This window comes from Scyliorhinus canicula, chromosome 9, assembly GCF_902713615.1.
Source record: "Scyliorhinus canicula chromosome 9, sScyCan1.1, whole genome shotgun sequence".
Taxonomy (NCBI): Eukaryota; Metazoa; Chordata; class Chondrichthyes; order Carcharhiniformes; family Scyliorhinidae; genus Scyliorhinus; species Scyliorhinus canicula.
The window spans coordinates 164,986,681-165,004,958 of NC_052154.1; the positions used below are offsets into that span (position 1 = coordinate 164,986,681).

General features: G+C 46.2%; 1 protein-coding gene across 2 annotated transcripts in view; it reads left to right on the forward strand.

Moving 5' to 3' along the window:
• Positions 1-18,278, forward strand: part of rras2 (RAS related 2) — a 136,875-nt gene that overhangs the window by 86,734 nt on the left and 31,863 nt on the right. The window lies entirely within an intron of this gene.

Consider the following 18,278-nt stretch of genomic DNA (forward strand, 5'->3'; position numbering starts at 1 on the left):
GACAAGGAAATGGAAGATCTTCCTACGTGGCTTTCAATCAAAGAGTCCTTTGTGCTTATGGCAAACATTCTAACACCTCGGGATTGTTGCTATGCTAACTGATGGAGAGGAGGGGGTCTGTTGGGAAGAGAACTGATTTTGAACGCAGCATTTGAGCGCCAGTTACAGCTGGAGCCGGGCGGTTGCTGAGAGAAATGGTTGGGGCTTGTCGAGTGGCTTTATTTAAGGGCTTGTGCGTGGGGATGCCAGCGGCCGCAGCACACTTGCACCCTTGAATGGTATGACCTGAACTTCATGTTGAGTCGATGGCTTGTTAAATTCTTGTTTTTATAAGGGTGCGTCTTCTCCTTATGAATTGCAGAATGTTTTCTGGCCATGGGCTCCGCGACCTTCTGGCACCCGCCCGCAACCCACCTGCAGGTCGCGACCCCCACTTTGCTAAACCCTGATTTAAACAGTACGGCTCATGTCTTGGAATCCTTATTGTTTAGATGTTCTTTAATTAATACAATCCTGTTTGTTTTACTCTCGACTTGTCTGTGACTGCATATTTTGAGAGCTAAAATGCGTCTGTACAATTGTAACCATAAATAGTATGAAAATAAATATACATGAATACTGTTTCAATTAATGCAAATATATTGTAGAATTTTGGCATTTTTAATCCTTCAGTTTTATGTCCATTTGTTTGTTTTTTTAACTGTTGCACGACATGGGTAAGCACACGTCTTAGAATGGTTTGGCTCTGCTGCAGGATTGCAACGTAATGTTTTTATTGTTTTTGTGTTTGCCATGAAGAGCAAGATTGGAAAATGGAGCTTGTGTTAACTGAAGTTGCTTGGCAAAGTTTGAAGTTAACTTCAACAGTTACCATCCCGTAACAGCCTCCCCGAACAGGCGCCGGAATGTGGCGACTAGGGGCTGTTCACAGTAACTTCATTTGAAGCCTACTCGTGACAATAAGCGATTTTCTTTTCATTTCATTTCATTTCATTTCATTTCATAATGATTGTATTAGACAAATTGAACTTTTATCTGTTCCCTGCAATTGCGATTTTATATTCTGTAATTTTATGATGGTTTTGTTTTATCCATGTCCAGAAAAAAGTTTTGAGATTTCTCAGTTTTATATATTCCAACATTAAATTGAAAATCTTAGGCATCCAATTGAGCCAAAGGGTTGAAAGTTGCTAAAAGTGTTGAGAGCTAACATCGGCAAGAACTGAAGGCGGCATGAGGAAAGTTGTTATGCAGCAGGTAGCTATGTTCTGGAATACACTGCTTGGAGGCAAATTCAATCGTGGCTTATAAAAGCACCTGAAGGGAAAATAAATTGTAAGGCTCAAAGGGTGGGATCGTGGTATTATTTACATTGTCCTTGCCGAGAGATGATCTTGGCTGGATGGCCTCATTCTGTGCTGTGTAACCATTATGATTCTAATTTATAAATGTCTGAAAATGCATTCTTTCTTTCTGTTTCATTATTTGATGGGCTTGGCTTGAGTGATGGATGTTTATGAATTTTGAATAAGAGTAAATATCCTCTCCATTTACAATTTTTCAGTAGTTTTGGCGCCACTGGTATTGCACAAATCAGTAGCTTTCGGCATTGTGGTCATGATCTTTTTGCCTTGGGGAAACTTTGCATTTATTGGCAGATGAAAGTAGCAGTGATATCTCTCTCTGCCTCTCTTTCTCCCCCCCCCCCCCCCGCCAGCCCAATGTGTGCAAAAATGTAAAGATTGGAAGATTTCACAAACACAGTCATTCATCAGGCCTCCTTCCTCTTTGACTAACCTGGATAGCTTGCTTGGAGGTAAAATTCCATGTCAGGCTTAAATAGAAGCAAAATGCTGCAGTTGCGAGAAACCTGCAAGAACAAATGCTGGAGAAACTCAGCAGGTTGGGCATCATCTGTGGAGAGAAAAACATGTTCTTGTTGAGTCTATATGAATCCTCTTCAGAGCTAAAATGCTCTTCTGTGACAGGCTTTCAGGTATAAAGTTTAATTGGATGTTTGAGAAAGATAGTTTGCAAAATAATTAATAGGTCCTTGAGTTTATATTCCAACTTTTATTTTTCTGAGGAAGGAGCAGTGCTCCGAAAGCTAGTGTTTGAAACAAACTTGTTGGACTTTAACCTGGTGTTGTAAGACTTCTTACTGTGCTCACCCCAGTACAACACCGTCATCTCCACATCATAACTTTTTTTTGTGTATTAAAGGGTATGGACTGTTTGACATGAATTGTTTGATTTCTGTTTTTGGCTGCAACATCATTCTTGGTGCGGAATGATTTCTATTTCGCCAAACGATTTCTCTTCAGCATAAACTAAAATTGGTGCACACTGTGCACAAAATTATTTGTCATGTGTCTAAGAATTGGTACTAAGATGAAATAAGTTCATGACCAGCTTTTGACTTCATGACTTCTTCAGAAATGTTAACTTGTATATGCTATTTTATTGTTGGGTTTTCATGATATATAACTCGTTAAAAGCTCTTTATCAGGTTTTAACAAGCATTCAAATTTGAGATGAGTTTCAAAGTGAGAACTCAAGTGACGTTCTCCCCAATGTGGTTCTTTCCTTTGGGTTTTGCCACTTTTTTTTTTGAGAAGCGGTGGAGAAAAGAGAATTTGGCATTTTTTTTTGTGGGTGGGGGGGGGGGGGGTCAGTATTGGTGATCAACAAGTCATTACATCAAAATATTTCCAAATCTCTTCAGTAAATTATCTGTTCTCGAGCAGCTATTGATGTTTGACAGGTCATACATAATGGCCTGTTGAAATGATGGGGGTAGCTGAGGGTGTGGCTTCCTTCCTGTGATTCATTTCTTGTGAGCTTTGCTGAGACTGGGCTCCAGTGGGGGAAGCCATCCATTATGCTGTGAAGTATTCGTTGTTGCCAGTATTTGATTTGTGTGGCAAATGTATAATTTTGAGAGAGTCTTTGAAATCGGGGAAAAATTCATAAATTCGATTAATTACATTTAATAGTTAGAATATTTTTGAAAACTGCTCCCTTTCACCATCCATTTGTAATGACAATATTGAAGACTTGAATGTGCAGTCTGAATGAACAGTGTTGCTTTATTGTAAGCAGTATGAGTGAAAGGGAGAAATAGGGAAATATATTCCTCTGAATAATGGTGTACAGTTAAGTCTGTGCCATACTGACAATTTAGTTTTACTGTACAGGATTCAAAATTTCTTAGCAAGGAAGATTTATTTAAGATCCAAACTGTGATTTTGAATTTTTACTGAGGCTTTGAAATACGCTCAAAAGCTGCACACCAGGCATTCGTTCTATATGTTCTTTAAAAATGACAGATTTTTTCCCAAGTTTAATTTATCTTAAATAGGCTGCCATAAATTGAGATTTTGAAATATTTTTATGCTTTTGGGTGGAGGGTGAAAGCGGAGAGAGCGAGAGTGGAGCCAGAGGATTGCTGAGTTGCAATTGTTGCATGCACCCTTGTTCAAGAAAGGGTGTGACAATAAACTCAGCAAGTGTCGGCCAGCTAGTTTAATCAAGGTAGTGGGAGAGCGTGTCGAAACAATAGCCTGGGACAGAATTCACTGTCACATGGTCAAGTGCGGAATAATTAGAGCAATCCAGCAGATTTGTTAAAGCCAAATCATGTTAAACTAACTTGATTGTTAATGTGATCGTGTAGAACTACCAATGAAGTTGAAGCACATGGAATAAAAGAGAAAGTGATCGGATGGTTACAAAGTTGGCTCAGTATTAGAAAAGAGAGAGTAGTGATGAACAGTTTTATTTTGGACTGGAGGAAGGTATACACTGGGGATAACCAGTGACTGGGAATAGAACCACTGCTTTTCATGATCTATATCAATGACCTAGACTTGGGTTTAAAGGGAACAATTAAAAAAATTTCAGATGACACAGAACTTGAACGTGTTGTGAACTGTGAGGAAAATAATTAAAAAAAAAAAAATAATATTTTTTTATTCAAGGCTTCTTACTGTGGTGAATTATAAACCTAGTAATTCACACTGTGTTCCATTATATGTATTGTGTCCTTGTGGGCTCTGTACACGAGCCGTTGCGCGGCTCTGCCCATAGGGGGAGATGAGGAGTTTGTACTGGGCGCCACCCTTGGCTCTGCCCATGGCTCCTCCCACTAACCGGAAGTATAAAGCTCTGCAGTCGTGAGCCTGCTGCCAATCCATCTCGTCGCAGGCAGGCTCTGTTGTTAGATTATTAAAACCACTGTTCACTTCCAATCACATATCTTGTGAATTGATGGTCACATCACTTACATATATGCATAAAATTATCGGAAGACCAAAACATCAACATGAAGAGAAACCATAAGCCCCCAACCTACCCCGATAACAACACCCCACTGCACTCTGCCTTCCTAAGTATTCCCCCCGGCCCTCCTGCTGAGCCCTCGATCCACCTGGAAGAAATCAGTGAACGGTTCCCACTTATGGACGAATCCCTCCTCCAACCCCTGCAAAGCGAACTTGACATTCTCGAACAGCAGGAATCCTGACAGGTCACTCACCCATATCCTCGCCTTCGACGGCTGAATCCCGCCAACCCAACAAGATTCGCCCCCGGGCTATCAGGGAGGCAAAGGCCAGTACATCGGCCTCTCTTCCCACCTGGACTCCCAGATCCTCCAATACATCGAATATCACCACCTCTGGACCCGGGCCACACCCACATCCAGAATCTTGGATATAATATCTGAGAACCCCTGCCAGATCTCCCTCCGCTTTGGATATGCCTAAAACATGTGGACGTGATTCGCGGGACCTCCCACACCTATTCTCCACTCTGCAAAGAACCGGCTCATCCTCGCAACAGTCTTGTGGGCCTTGTGCACCACCTTAAACTGGATGTGGCTTAACCTCTCACACGACGAGGATGTGTTGACCTGCGCAGGGCCTCTTCCCATGTCTCAGCCCAACTCCTCCTATTTGTGATTTGATCTCCACCGGATGGCCCTCCCTCTCCATTAACTCACTGTAGATATCCCCCCCACCCCCAATATCATCCTCAGACAACAACCTGCCCTGCAACACCGGAGGCGGCAGCCCTGGGAATGATGGCACCTCCCTCCTCACAAACATTCCTCACCTGCAGGTGCCTAAAACCATGGCAACTCATACGTCTCCTCCAACTCCTCGTGCCCTCCAAACTTACCTCCTATTAAGTCTCTAAAGTACTCTATCCCTTCCTGCCGCCATCCCCGGAACCTCTCAACCAGCCCCGCTGGCACAAACCTATGGTTGTCACATATATTGGCGCCCACAAAGACATGCCCTCCAACCCAAAATGTTGTCCACACTGACTCCACACCCGGAGCGCCAAAACCACCACTGAGCTCATGGAGTGCCTGACCAGCTGGAACAGAAGGGGTGCCAACAACAATGCCCTCTAACCCATCATGATGTCGCCTCCATTCATCCCCAAACTGACCCCTCCTTCACAGCCCATTTCCTCACAATTGCGACGTTCGCTGCCCAGTAATAATTAATCAAATTTGGCAATGCCAGCACTCCCCTGCCCCCTCTCCAAAACACCCTCCTCACCTGCGTGGTCTTCCCCGTCCACACAAACCTCCAAATTATCCCGTTCACCTTTCTGACAAAGGACTTTGGGGACAAAGATGGGAGGTTCCGGCACACGAACAAGAACCTGGGCAGCACTGTCATTTTAACTGTCTGCGCGCGACCAGCCAGTGACAGTGGCAACACATAGCAACTTTTGAAATCCGACTCCATTCCCTCCACCAGTCATGCTGAGCTCAATTTGTGTAGATGGGCCCAGCAGCACGCTACCTGGATTCAGAGATACCGAAAACACGCCCCACCTCCCGGAACAGCGACTCCTCTAACCTCTCCTGCCCTCTAGCATTGATCGGGAGCACCTTTCTCTTCCCCATGTTCCATTTGCACCACAAAAACCAGCCAAATTCCCATAAGATCTCCACGATCCTTTCAAAGTTGCACACCGGGTCCAAAATGTCCACACACACTGAAACTCTGTGCTCAGCACCCCTCTGCTCAAACCATTTACAACCAGGCAGCACAGTGGTTAGCACAATTGCTTCGCAGCTCCAGGGTCCCAGGTTCGATTCCCCGTTGGGTCACTCTGTGCAGAGTCTGCACATTCACCCCGTGTCTGCGTGGATTTCCTCCGGGTGCTCTGGTTTCTTCCCACAGTCCAAAGATGTGCAGGTTAGGTGGATTGGCCATGCTAAATTGCCCTTAGTATCAAAAATGTTGAAGTGGGGTTACTGGGTTACTGCCGGTGCAGACTCGATGGGCCGAATGGCCTCCTTCTGCATTGTAAATTCTAGGAACCCCTTGTGAACCTGTGTGCCATTACCAACAGCTCTATCGCCAAGATGAAAAGCAATGGGGGAGTGGGCACCTGCCTCGTCCCCCAATGTAGCCAGAAGTACTCCAAACTTATCCTGTTTGTCCGAATGCTCGCCATTGGCGCCCTATACTGCAGCCAAACTCCATCCACATTCCCAACTGACCCAGCACCTCCAACAAATACGCCCACTCCACCAGATCAAAGGTCTCCGCATTCAGTGCCACTACTACGTCTTTCTCCTGCCTCTCTGAGGGCATCATAATAACATTAAGCAGCCTGTGGACATTTGCCGACAACTGTCTTCCCTTCACAAATCCTGTCTGGTCCTCCCCTATCACCCCCGGCACACAGTCCTCTATTCGGGACGGCAATACCTTCGCGAACAACTTTGCATCAACGTTATGCAGTGATATTGGGCGGTGAGACCCACACTGCTCCAGGTCCTTATCTTTCTTAAAATTAGGGAAATGGATGCCTGTGACAATGTGGGGGTGGGGTGGGGAGGGGAGTTCCCCCTTATTTTGTATTACATTGTACGCCCTCATTGGTAGAGGCCCCAGCTCCGCACCAAACCTCTTAAAGAATTCCACTGGGAACATATCTGGCCCTGGGGCCTTGCATGCCTGCATCGTCCGCACTCTGACCATCACCTCCCTCAGCCCGATTGGGGCCTCCCCAATCCCTGTACCCTCTCCTTCAACCCGCCCAAGAACTGTCTTGCCCCCTCCCCAGCTGGGGGCTCCGACTTGTACAGCCTCGTGTCGAAGGCCTCAAATACCCCATTCACCCTCTAGGTCCGACACCACCTTACCCTTCTCATCTCTCACCCTACCAATCTCCCTTGCCGCTGCCTGCTTCTGCAGCTGATGGGCCAGAATCCTACTCTCCTTTTCCCCGTGCTCATGCATTGCCCCTCTGGCCCATCTCAACTGCCCTAGCACCTTCCCCGTGGACACTAATCTAAACTCCACCGAGAGCCCCTGCCTTTCCTTTAACAACCCTTCCTCTGGTAGCACTGAGTACCTCCGATCCACCCTCAGAATCTCTTCTCCCTGCCTCGCGCTCTCTCTTGTTGCAGCCTCTCTCTGTGCACCCGATCAAAATAAATTCACCGCTGACTACCGCCGTGCCTCCCACAACGTGGCAGACGTGACCTCCCCAGTGTCATTCAGCTCCACATAGTCCCGAATGGCAGCCTTCACCAGGTCACGCACCCTCTTATCCTCTGACAGCCAGCCCCACATATAACCTCTACTGCAGCCGTCGGGCCTCCCCCTGAACCAGCCGCAGATCCACCCAGTGCGGCGCAAACTACAAGCGTCGGGTTCTCCGAGTCGACCCCCCCTGCTAGCAGCGCCTTATCCGTCACAAAGAAATCGATCCGGGTGCACATGTGAGAGGTACGAGATCTCCTTCGCTCCAGGGCCTCCCAAACCTCCATGGGTCAGCCCCCCATACGATCCATGAACCCACCTCAACTCCCTAGCCACTGCTGACACTCTTGACAACTTAGGACTCAACCAGTCCAACCTCTGATCTAGGACTGTCTTGAAATCGCTCGCCATGATCAGCCTATATGTGTCTCGGTCTGGGATCCTCCCTGACACCCACCACCTCAAGGAGTTTCAGTTTACAAATCATGAGCTGTTTCCTAACCCCCACCACCACCACCACCACACGCACACGCACACCTAAACCTTACAATTCTGCCACAGATAGTCTAAAATAATAATACTATATAATGTTCAGAATACAACAGAGCTGCATGCAAGCAATGTTTCTATAATTCTGAGAAGAAACCCAATGTTTCCTGAGAATAGCAATTTAAGAACTATTTCACTGATTTAGACAATGATGAGAGAAACCAAAGATGAGCGATAACATTTGGCACATGCTAACTGAACCATTTTTAATGTGGTTAAAGTGTGTGTGTGTGTTTGTATGTTACAAGCAATCAGTTCACAAATTACATCCAATAGTAGTAGCTATTGGCCAAATCAATATTAACAACATTTTCACCCCGTTTAGATGTTTAACAGGCTCAAAACTTGTTATTACATAAACCTAGAAGTTTTCTTCTCTTCTGTTCTATCACAGAACATGGCATTCTTGGAAATAGTTTCCAGAGCTGTGCAAACCCAACCAGATTCCTAGGGTTTAATTATTCAAGGAATTTGCATTATTGCAACACAGTGGAAGGTTTAAGCAAGTCAAACTGGCACCGTTGCCATGATCACAAAAGAAGTTGGCAGGCCATGAGAAAGCACATGTGAACTCGAGCCTCGAACTCAAATAGAGGTATCCAATACAAAGGCAGGGGAGTGACACTAAAGCTTTATAAAGCTCTGGTTCAGCCACAACTGCACTATTGTATCTAGTCCGGTCATCACACTTTAGGAAAAGACGCCAAGGTCCTTGATAAGCTGCAGAGGAGATTTACCAGAATGATTCTGGCATGATAGATTTTAGCTGCAAGGTTCTGCTGGAGAAATTGAGGGGAGGTTTGAAAGAGGTGTACAAGATTGACAGGTTTATATAATAATCTTTATTGTCACAAGTATGCTCACATTAACATTGCAATGAAGTTACTGTGAAAAGCCCTCCTCACCACATTCCGGCTCCTGTTCGGGTACACCGAGGGAGAATTCAGAATGTCCAAATTACCAAACAGCACATCTTTCGGGACTTGTGGGAGGAAACCGGAGCACCCAGAGGAAACCCACGCAGACACTGGGAGAACATGCACACTCCACACACACTGACCCAAGCCAGGAATCGAACCTGGGGCCCTGGAGTTGTGAAGCAACAGTGCTATGCTACTGTGCTAACCTGAGGTAGACGAGAGACATCTGTTGCCATTCACTGATGGTAGAAGAATTAGGGGATACAATGTTCATGTTTTGGGCAAAATATGCAAGGGACAGTGTGAGGGAGAACATATTTTATGCAGCTAGTAGCAATCACCTGGAACACTGCCCATGAGGGTGGTGGAATCTGAGGCGATCAATTATTACAAAAGGAAAGTCAATGGGCTCTTGAAGGAAATAATTTTGCAGGGACACGGAAAGAGAGCAGGGGAATGGGGTTGACTGGATTGTTCTGCAGAGAGCCAGTATGGAGTCAATAGGCAAGTGGGGCTTCCTTTTGTGCCATTAAGAATCCATGAAGCCAACAGCCAGGCGATGAGTATAAATGAAAATGCCGAGAACACTCTACAGACCAGCCAGGTAGCTTGTTACTATTTTGGGTTGAACTAATCAGGCAGCATTATGATGGTATTTTACCACTGCACAAGTCCAAATTGAATATACCCATGTTATAGCAACAGCTGGCCTCCCACCTGCCATCCCACTTAAGGGAAGGCAGTGGCGCAGTAGTATTGTTGCTGGACCAGTAATCCAGGATAATCCTCAGAATACGACAACAAATACATCAGATCTAAGCTCTGCAGTCCTGTCACATCCAGCCGTGAATGCTAGTGGACAGTTAATAACTTGCTGGAGGAGGAGGCTCCACAAATTACCCCATCCTAATTGATGGAAGAGCCCAGGACATCTGTGCAAGATATAAACCTGAAGTGTTCTCCACCATCTTCAGCCAGAAGTGTCGTGTGGATGATCCATCTCGGTCTCCTCCAGAGGTTCCCAGCATCACAGATGTCAGTCTTGAGCCAATTCGGTTCACTCCACGTGAAATCAAGGAACAGCTGACGGCCTTGGATGCTGCAAAAGCTATGGACCCTGACAATATTACGGCAATAGTATTTTAAAAAAAAGTTTTATTGACGGCATTTTCAATATAAACATAACCAAGAAATACACAAGCCAACTACAGCAACAGGAAACCCCCCTCCGTACTCACCCCACTGCCACCCTGACACTCAAACAGGAAAATAAACAAATCCCACCCTCCCATGCTGCCGACTCGATGCTTTTCAAAGAAATTAATGAACAGCTTCCACCTTGAGGCGAACTCCACTCCCTCGCCGCGCCTCGAATGGTGAACTTGATCTTTCCCAAACGCAGGAACTCTGCCTAATTACTCAGCCATACCCCAGCCTTTAACAGTTCTGAATCCCGCCAGCACAACAAAATCTGTCTCTGGGGTATCAGGGAGGCAAAGACCAACATGTTGGGCTTTCTACCCACCTGTACTCCTGGATCCTCTGACACTCCCAAGTATCACCACCCTTGGGTTCTGAGCTACCTCCACCCCTAAAATCTTTGATATTACCTGCGAAAATCTATTCCAAAACGTCCATGACCTCTGACACACCTGAAACATATGCACATGATTCTCCAGCCCCCTTGCACACGCCCGACCTCTCTTCCACCCCAGGAAAGAAGCAACTCGTCCTGGACACTTGTCCTGTGGACCCTGTGCACCACCTTAAATTGGATAAGGCCTGTTCTTGTACACGACGAGGACGTATTCACCCTCTGCACAGCTTCACTCCATAGTCGGTCCCCAACACCTGACCCAACTCTTCCTCCCATTTGCGCCTCACCTCCTCCTCAGGAGAACTCTCCTTCTTTATCAACTCCCCAGAGACATCTGCAACCCTGCCCTCCCCTATTTCATCCTCGGGCAGAAGCTTATCCTGCAACACTGGGTGCAAAAGCATCGGAAATGACTACACCTCCTTCCTCCATGAAGTCACCTGCAGATACCTGAACCCATTCCTCTTCAGCAGTTGATAAGTCCCTCCAGACCTGCAGATTTCCCTCCCACAAACAAATCCCTGAAATATTCTATCCCCGCCTGCCGCCACCCCAGGAACCTCGCATCCAACCCTGCTGGCGCAAACGTATGATTATTGCAAGCGGTGCCCACAAAGACATGTCTTCCAATCTAAGGTGCTGCCAACAGTCCTAATACCACCACTGGACTCGTGGAGTACCTTACCGGCAAGAATGGAAGGGGCGCCAACAACAGTGCCCTCAGGCTGGTCCCCTTATACGAGGCCGCCTTCATCCATCCCCAAACCGACCGCTCCTCCACTGTCCATTTCCTAACCATAGCAACATAGCTGTCCGGTAGTATTTCAACAAGCTTGGCAATGCTACCAGCGTGCGCTGCCCCCAAACACCCTCCTAATCCGCGGAGCATTCCCTACCCATACAAACGTTAGATCATCCCATTAACCCTCCTAAAAAAGAACTTGGGCACAAATATCAGGAGGTTCTGGAATACAAACAAAAGCTTCGGCAACACCATGATCTAATCTGGACCTGACCCGCCAATGAGAATGGCAGCACATCCTGCCTCTTAAATCTACCTTCATCCCCTCCATCAGCCATGCCAAGTTCAAATTATGCAGCTAGGCCCAACTCCGCGCCATCTGTATCCCAAGGAAGCGAACGCTCACTCCCACCAACTGTAGCAGCAGCTCCCCCAACCTCCTCTCCTGACCATGTGCATTAATTGGGAATACCTCACTTTTCACCATATTAAGCTTGTACCTGGAAAAGCAGCCAAACTCCACCATGATCCTATCAAAGCTCCCAACCGGCTCTGAAAAATACAGCAGGAGATCATCCACGTGCAAAGAAACTCAGTGCTCAATCCCCCTCCATTCATAAGCCCTCCAACTCAATCCCACTCCAACCCCGAAGAGCCATTGTCAGCGGCTCAATCGCTGCGGCAAAGAGTAGCGGAGAGAACGGACACCCCTGCCTTATACATTAAGCAAACTCCATACTGCCGTCCCTTCAGAAACCCCATCTGGTTCTTGCTTATCATCCCTGGCACACAATCCTCCTCCACCTGCATTGCGAGCACCTTCGCTGACAACATCACATCTACATTCAACAGGGCGATCGGAAACTCCGCCTGGAGCCTCCACATCTTCTTTTGTAACGCCACCTCGGGCACCAGTAAATATCTCAGATCCACCCTCCAAATATACTCCACCAACCTCAATCTTTCAGCCCACTCCACCCTCTTCCTGTGCGCCTGAATCAATATAAATTCCCCCCCCCCCCCCCCAACTGCCTTCAGAGCCTCCTATAACGTCTGAGGTGCGAACCTTCCACATTTTATTCTGCTCCACATAATTCCAGATGGCCAACCTCACCCTTTTGCAAACCCCTTATCCGCCAACAACCCCACATCCAACCTCCACTGCGGCCGCTGAGCCTCCCCCTACACCACCCACAAATCCACCCGACGCTGCGTGTGGTCAGAGGTCGAATACTCCAATCCAACCACCCCCACCAACAGCGCCTTACCTAAGACTAAGAAATCAATCCGGGAGTGTACACGGTACATGTACGAGAAATACGAAAACTCCTTTGCCCGTCGCGCCTCAAACCGCCATGGATCCGCCCCGAACCCCCACATGTTTTATAAACCCCAGCAGCCTCTTTGCCATGGCTGAAACATTTCAGGACTGATGACCGGTCCAAGCACGTATTAAAATGCATACCCCCTCCCCGCCATAATCAGCCTCTGCTTGTCCAGGCCCGGAATCTATGCTAAAACAATTCCACACCATCCCAATTTGAGATTTATACATTCACTAGCACCACCGACATCCCCTCCAGCTTCCCACTCTCCATCACAAACCTACACTCCCCATCTCCCCCCTTCCCCCCCATCCTGAGTCATTTACAATACTTCACATTTCAAAAGCCACCCTCCCATTGATCCCCACGCCCCTCGTCTTCATATCCAATCCCGAATGGAACACCTGCCCCACTCAACTCTTCCTCTGGGTTGTCTGGGTCCCCCAGCTTCAGGTGTCTTTACTAAAGAAAAGCAGCGTCCGTCATCAAACCCCTTAAATGCACGAAAATGTGTGACCTTTTTAACCTGGCCATTGCTCACCTAACATTCCACGTAATCAATCCGGGGGAAAGAGAGAAGCTGGGCTCTTTTCACCGATCAGCCATAGTACCTCTTTAACCAGCTTCCCCAGGTCCACGCCTCCATGCCTTGCTCGCCTTTGGGGACCTCCCCAAGATACCTGCAGTCATCTCCCCTTAACCAACTGCACCACACCAACTCCACCCAAGTCAGCATCCACCCCCCCTCCCCCTCCCCCTCCCCATGCTGCCCACTCTGCCTCCAACGAGGCCAGTTGGTTCTCATGCTCTCCCACTGACTCCTCCACCTTCTGGAGCACCAGTCCTTGTACCTGCCTCTGCTCCACTCTCTCAATAGCTGCCCTAAATGGCTCCGCTATCTTCACCATGTCCTCTGAGGCCTCCTGCCTCTGTTGCTGGAACGTAGCATTCAAAAAGTTCACCAGTTGCTCAGGGGCGGCCAACGATATCCCAGCATCCTCTGCCATTTTTTCCTTTGTGGCACCTCGAATAATCTCTCATCCAGGCTGTTACCCGTTACATTCCTCGTCTTGTAAGCCAAAAACAGGCCCCACCGACGGAGCACTTCTATTTCTCAGTGCTCATGCACCTCACACCAGCAAACACTCCTGAAATGGGGTGAAAAAGGATCAAGCAATTCCAACTTGAGTGCACCAAATGTGTGACCACTCGCTCCATGCCTGTCACCTGAAGTCATTCTGGCAATAGTATTGAAGTCTTGTGCTCCAGAACTTGTTGCACCCCTTGCCAAGCTGTTCCAATACAGCTGCAACTGGCATCCACCCAGCAATGTGGAAAATTGCCTCGTTGTGTCCTGTACACCAAGCAGGACAAATCCAACCCAACCAATTCCCGCCCATCAGTCTACTCTCAATCATCAATAAAGTGCTGGAAGGAGTCATCAACAGTGCTATCAAGTGTCACCTACTCCGTAATAACCTGCCTGCTCTTGATCTGTTTGGATTCTGCCAGAGTTACTCCGCTCCTGACCTCATGACAGCCTCGGTCCAACATGGCCAAATAGTTGAATGTGAGAGGTGAGGTTAAAGTGACTGCCCTTGACATCAAGGCAGCATTTGACCGAGTATGGCATCAATGAGTCCTAGCAAAACTGGAGCAATTGGGAATCTGGCAGGGGGGGGAAATGATGGATCCCCTCCGCTGGTTGGAGTCATACCTGGCACCAAGGAAGATGGTTATGGTGGTGGGAGGTCCATGATCTCTGCTCCAGGACGTCACTACATGAATTCCTCAGGGTAGTGTCCTGGGCCGAACCATCTTCTTCATAAGGTCAGAAGTGGGGATGTTTCAGATGAACTGCATGATGTTCAGCACCATTCATGACTCAGATACTGTAGCAGTTCATGTCAAAATGCAGAAAGACCCAGACAATATCCAGGCTTGGGCTGACAAGTTTCAAGTTGCATACCTGCCAGACAATGACCATCTCCAATAAGAGAATCCAACGAATCGCCCCTTGACATTCAGTGCGTTGCCATCACTGAATTCTCCCACTATCCGCCACCTGGGGTTACAATTGACCAGAAACTGAACTGGACTAGCCATATAAAAACTGTGCCAACAAGAGCAGGTCAGAGGCTAGGAATCCTGTGGCGGGTAGCTCACCTCCTGACCCCCAAAGCCTGTCCACCATATGCGGCGCACAAGTCTGAAGTGTGATGGAATATTTTCTACTTGCCTACATGAGTGCAGCTCCAACAACACCAGAAGCTTAACCACCTAGACCAAAGCAGCCCACTTGATTGCTTCTTGTTCCACAAACATTCAATATCTCCACCACCACCTAAGGGTGGCAGCCTTCTGTACCATCACTAAGATGCTCTCAAAGGATTCACCAAGGCTCTTTAGGCAGCACCTTCTAAACCCACGACCACTACCATAGGGATAGGGAAGGACAAGAGCAACAGATGCCTAGGAACACCGCCAATTGGAGGTTCCCCTCCAAGTCATTCACCCTCTTCACTTGACAAAATTCATAGACCCTCTACAGTGCAGAAGGAGGCCATTTGGCCCATTAAGTCTGCACTGACCCTCTGACCGAGCACCCTACTAGGCCCAATTCTCCACCCTAACCCCACAAATTTAGACACTTAAGAGGCAATTTTATCATGGCCAATCCACCTAACCTGCACAAGTTTGGATTGTGGGTAGAAACCAGAGCACCTGGTGGAAGCACAAGCAGACACTGGGAGAATGTGCAGACTCCCCACAGGCAGCCACTCTAAAGCCAGAATTAAACCCAGGTCCCTGGCGCTGTGAGGTAGTAGTTCTAACCACTGTTTTTTCGCTGTTGCTGGGTTAAAATCCTGGAACTCCCTCCCTAACAGCACTGTGGGTGTACCTACATCTCTGGGATTGCAGCGGTTCAAGAAGGCAGCTCACCACCACCTCAAGGGCAATTCGGGATGGGCAATTTGGGATGGGCAATTAATGATGGCCAAGCCAATGAGGCCCACATCCAAGACTCATTGCTGAAAATCATGGCACCTGAGGTGCCTACCACTGAGGAGGAGGGTGAGTGTTCGGGAGCTTTGGGTAGTTTGTCAGCCATTTGTTTTGGGAATAGCTGATGAACTATCCACTGCTTGATCTGCAAAATTGCCTCTACTTTTAAATCACAAATGAGAAGCTTAGGATTGCATTCTTGTTTCCAGGTTAGTCTATTAGCCAAGCAACATCTCTTCCTCATCACATGAACCATTAAAACAGTAGTTGGCATTTTGAACAGATAATTGCTATCCTGTTTACTTAGCTACTGACTAACTTGTACTTTAGTTTCAAGCTTGGCTCTTCAAAGGTGTATGAGGTCACATTGAAACCGTCTCAGATAGTTGATGTGATTCTTTAAGATTTTGTATGTCAGTTTCGGTGCCTATTTTTCTGGACAATCTTAAGATTGACATCTCAAATATGATTTCATCTGCAGAATCTGGGTTATTGTTGGATTGTACACTTGTCCCTGCTTTTCCGTTGTTGGGACCAGTCTCCACGATTAGCATATCCTAATTAGGACAATGACTGCATGATGTGATCAATTGGCTGAGTTTAAGACCTGTAATGGTATGCAGAGAATGATGGTTAATATTGCCAAGTGTGGTTATCCGTCAGTCAACATCACAAAAAGATTACCTGGTTGTTATCGTTGGCTGTTGCGTTTTCTCCATTACATCAATGAATATACTTCAAAAGTACTTCATTGGCTGTAAAGAACTTGAGGTGTTGCTGATAGGTGCTCTACAAATGCAAATATTTTGCATGTTCTGTACTAACATTGGAAAATGTAATGGAAAAAATGGAAACAGTTAAACAGGCAGCAGCTGGGATCTGTAGCTAATATCAATAATTTGATGGCATTTGCTCATAAAGTACTACCATGTGTTGTTAAAATGGTAGTTAGCAAATCTATTTCAGTAATGTGGACTTTGTCAATCTGTTGACAAACCATCATATTGTCTTTAAACCCATTGCTGATATATGTACTTAGCCAATGAATGTTGAACTCCATGCACGTGGAGCACTAATTATTTTAATTAGGTTGCTTCAATTAGCTAATTTGCGTCATTGAGACCATTCCCTTCTGATGTATGTACTATAAGTTTTAATCTGATTGGGTTTGTGTAAACTGGTTGAAGTTTACATTCGAACTGTTGTACTAAATTATTTAGAAACAGACATGTATTCAGCAGATTCAGTTGAATAATTAACTGTAGAATTAAAGTGATGTGTGATAAGTTAGAGGTGCCCTAACACAGTGATGTTATCAGGGAATATGAGGAGGATGGATATACATTATGGGACCAGCTCAGAGCTGCTTTTGGCAAATGAAATTTGCACCAGGAACAGCACCGAGAGATCCCATGTCTGCTTTTGAGAAATTGGCTGTGATTCAGGCATCCTGCACTGTGCTGAGACCTTCTTGTTGAGCACCACCTATGACGACCCTGTAATTCAGCTTGCCTGATAATATGCCGTTTCATAGGACAATGATCCATGTTGTATTCTTTGCTTGACTTTGGCCTGCTATTGTTCAGTAAAGGTTACATTGATTTTTTTAAATAGTTGATATAGTTTCTTAAGTTGCGATGCTGAATCCAAATTGTATTAAAAGTTAAGACATGGTGATTAAATTATCTGAAATTCCATTCAGGTGTAGGTGTGGTATAAGAGAAAATGTAGTAATATTTCAAGCGTGTTGGCTGGCTGACAGCTAGCAAAGAATCTTGTTGCTCACGTTAAAGAAGGGTTGGTGCTGGCATACCACAAGAGTTAATAGTGTGAGCACTTTTTTTTGTTGAGGGGAAAAAGGTACAATTTTGACTTGGACCTAAGGAATATAATGTTGAAAATTGTGATGGCCCAAATGTTCAATAAACATCGAGGATAATTGTGATGCCATGTAATTGAAGAAAAAAAAGGACTTCCAATTATCTATTGCCTTTCGCAACCACTGAACATCTCGAAGTGTTTCACAGCTAATGGAAAACTTTGAAGTGAAGTCTCTATTGTAATATTGGAAATGCAACAGCCAATTTACATGCTCATTTGAAAGTAAGATAATGTATAGATAATCTGTTCTTATTTTGATGTTGACTGTCCTTTGAAAAAATCTTTTCACCGTCACCTGAGGGGGAAAATCAGGCCTTGCTTTAATGTGCTATCTGAAAGATGTGATCTCTGATAGTACAGTACTCACTCAGTACTGCAGTAGAGTGGGGGCCATGATTTTATTTTAGGACCCAATCCCTGGAGCAAAACATGAACCCACAATCATCTGACTTTGAGGGACGGTTGCTACCAACTAAGCCATAGCTGATGCAAAATGTTTGAAGAAGAATAAGGAATGAGAGTATATGCTAAATGGAAAGTAACTGAAGGCTATGGAATAATTAAGATTAGAGGTGCAAAGATGTAGATCCTTGAAAGTGTGAGTACTACGTGATTAAAAACCAAGGTTATTGAATCGTGGACTTTGAGGTTATAAAATTTGTCAGGCTGCAGTTTGAACAGTGCCCCATTATTGCAAGGACAATAAAGCCCAATGAGTATACAACAGTAGCAAAACTGGGA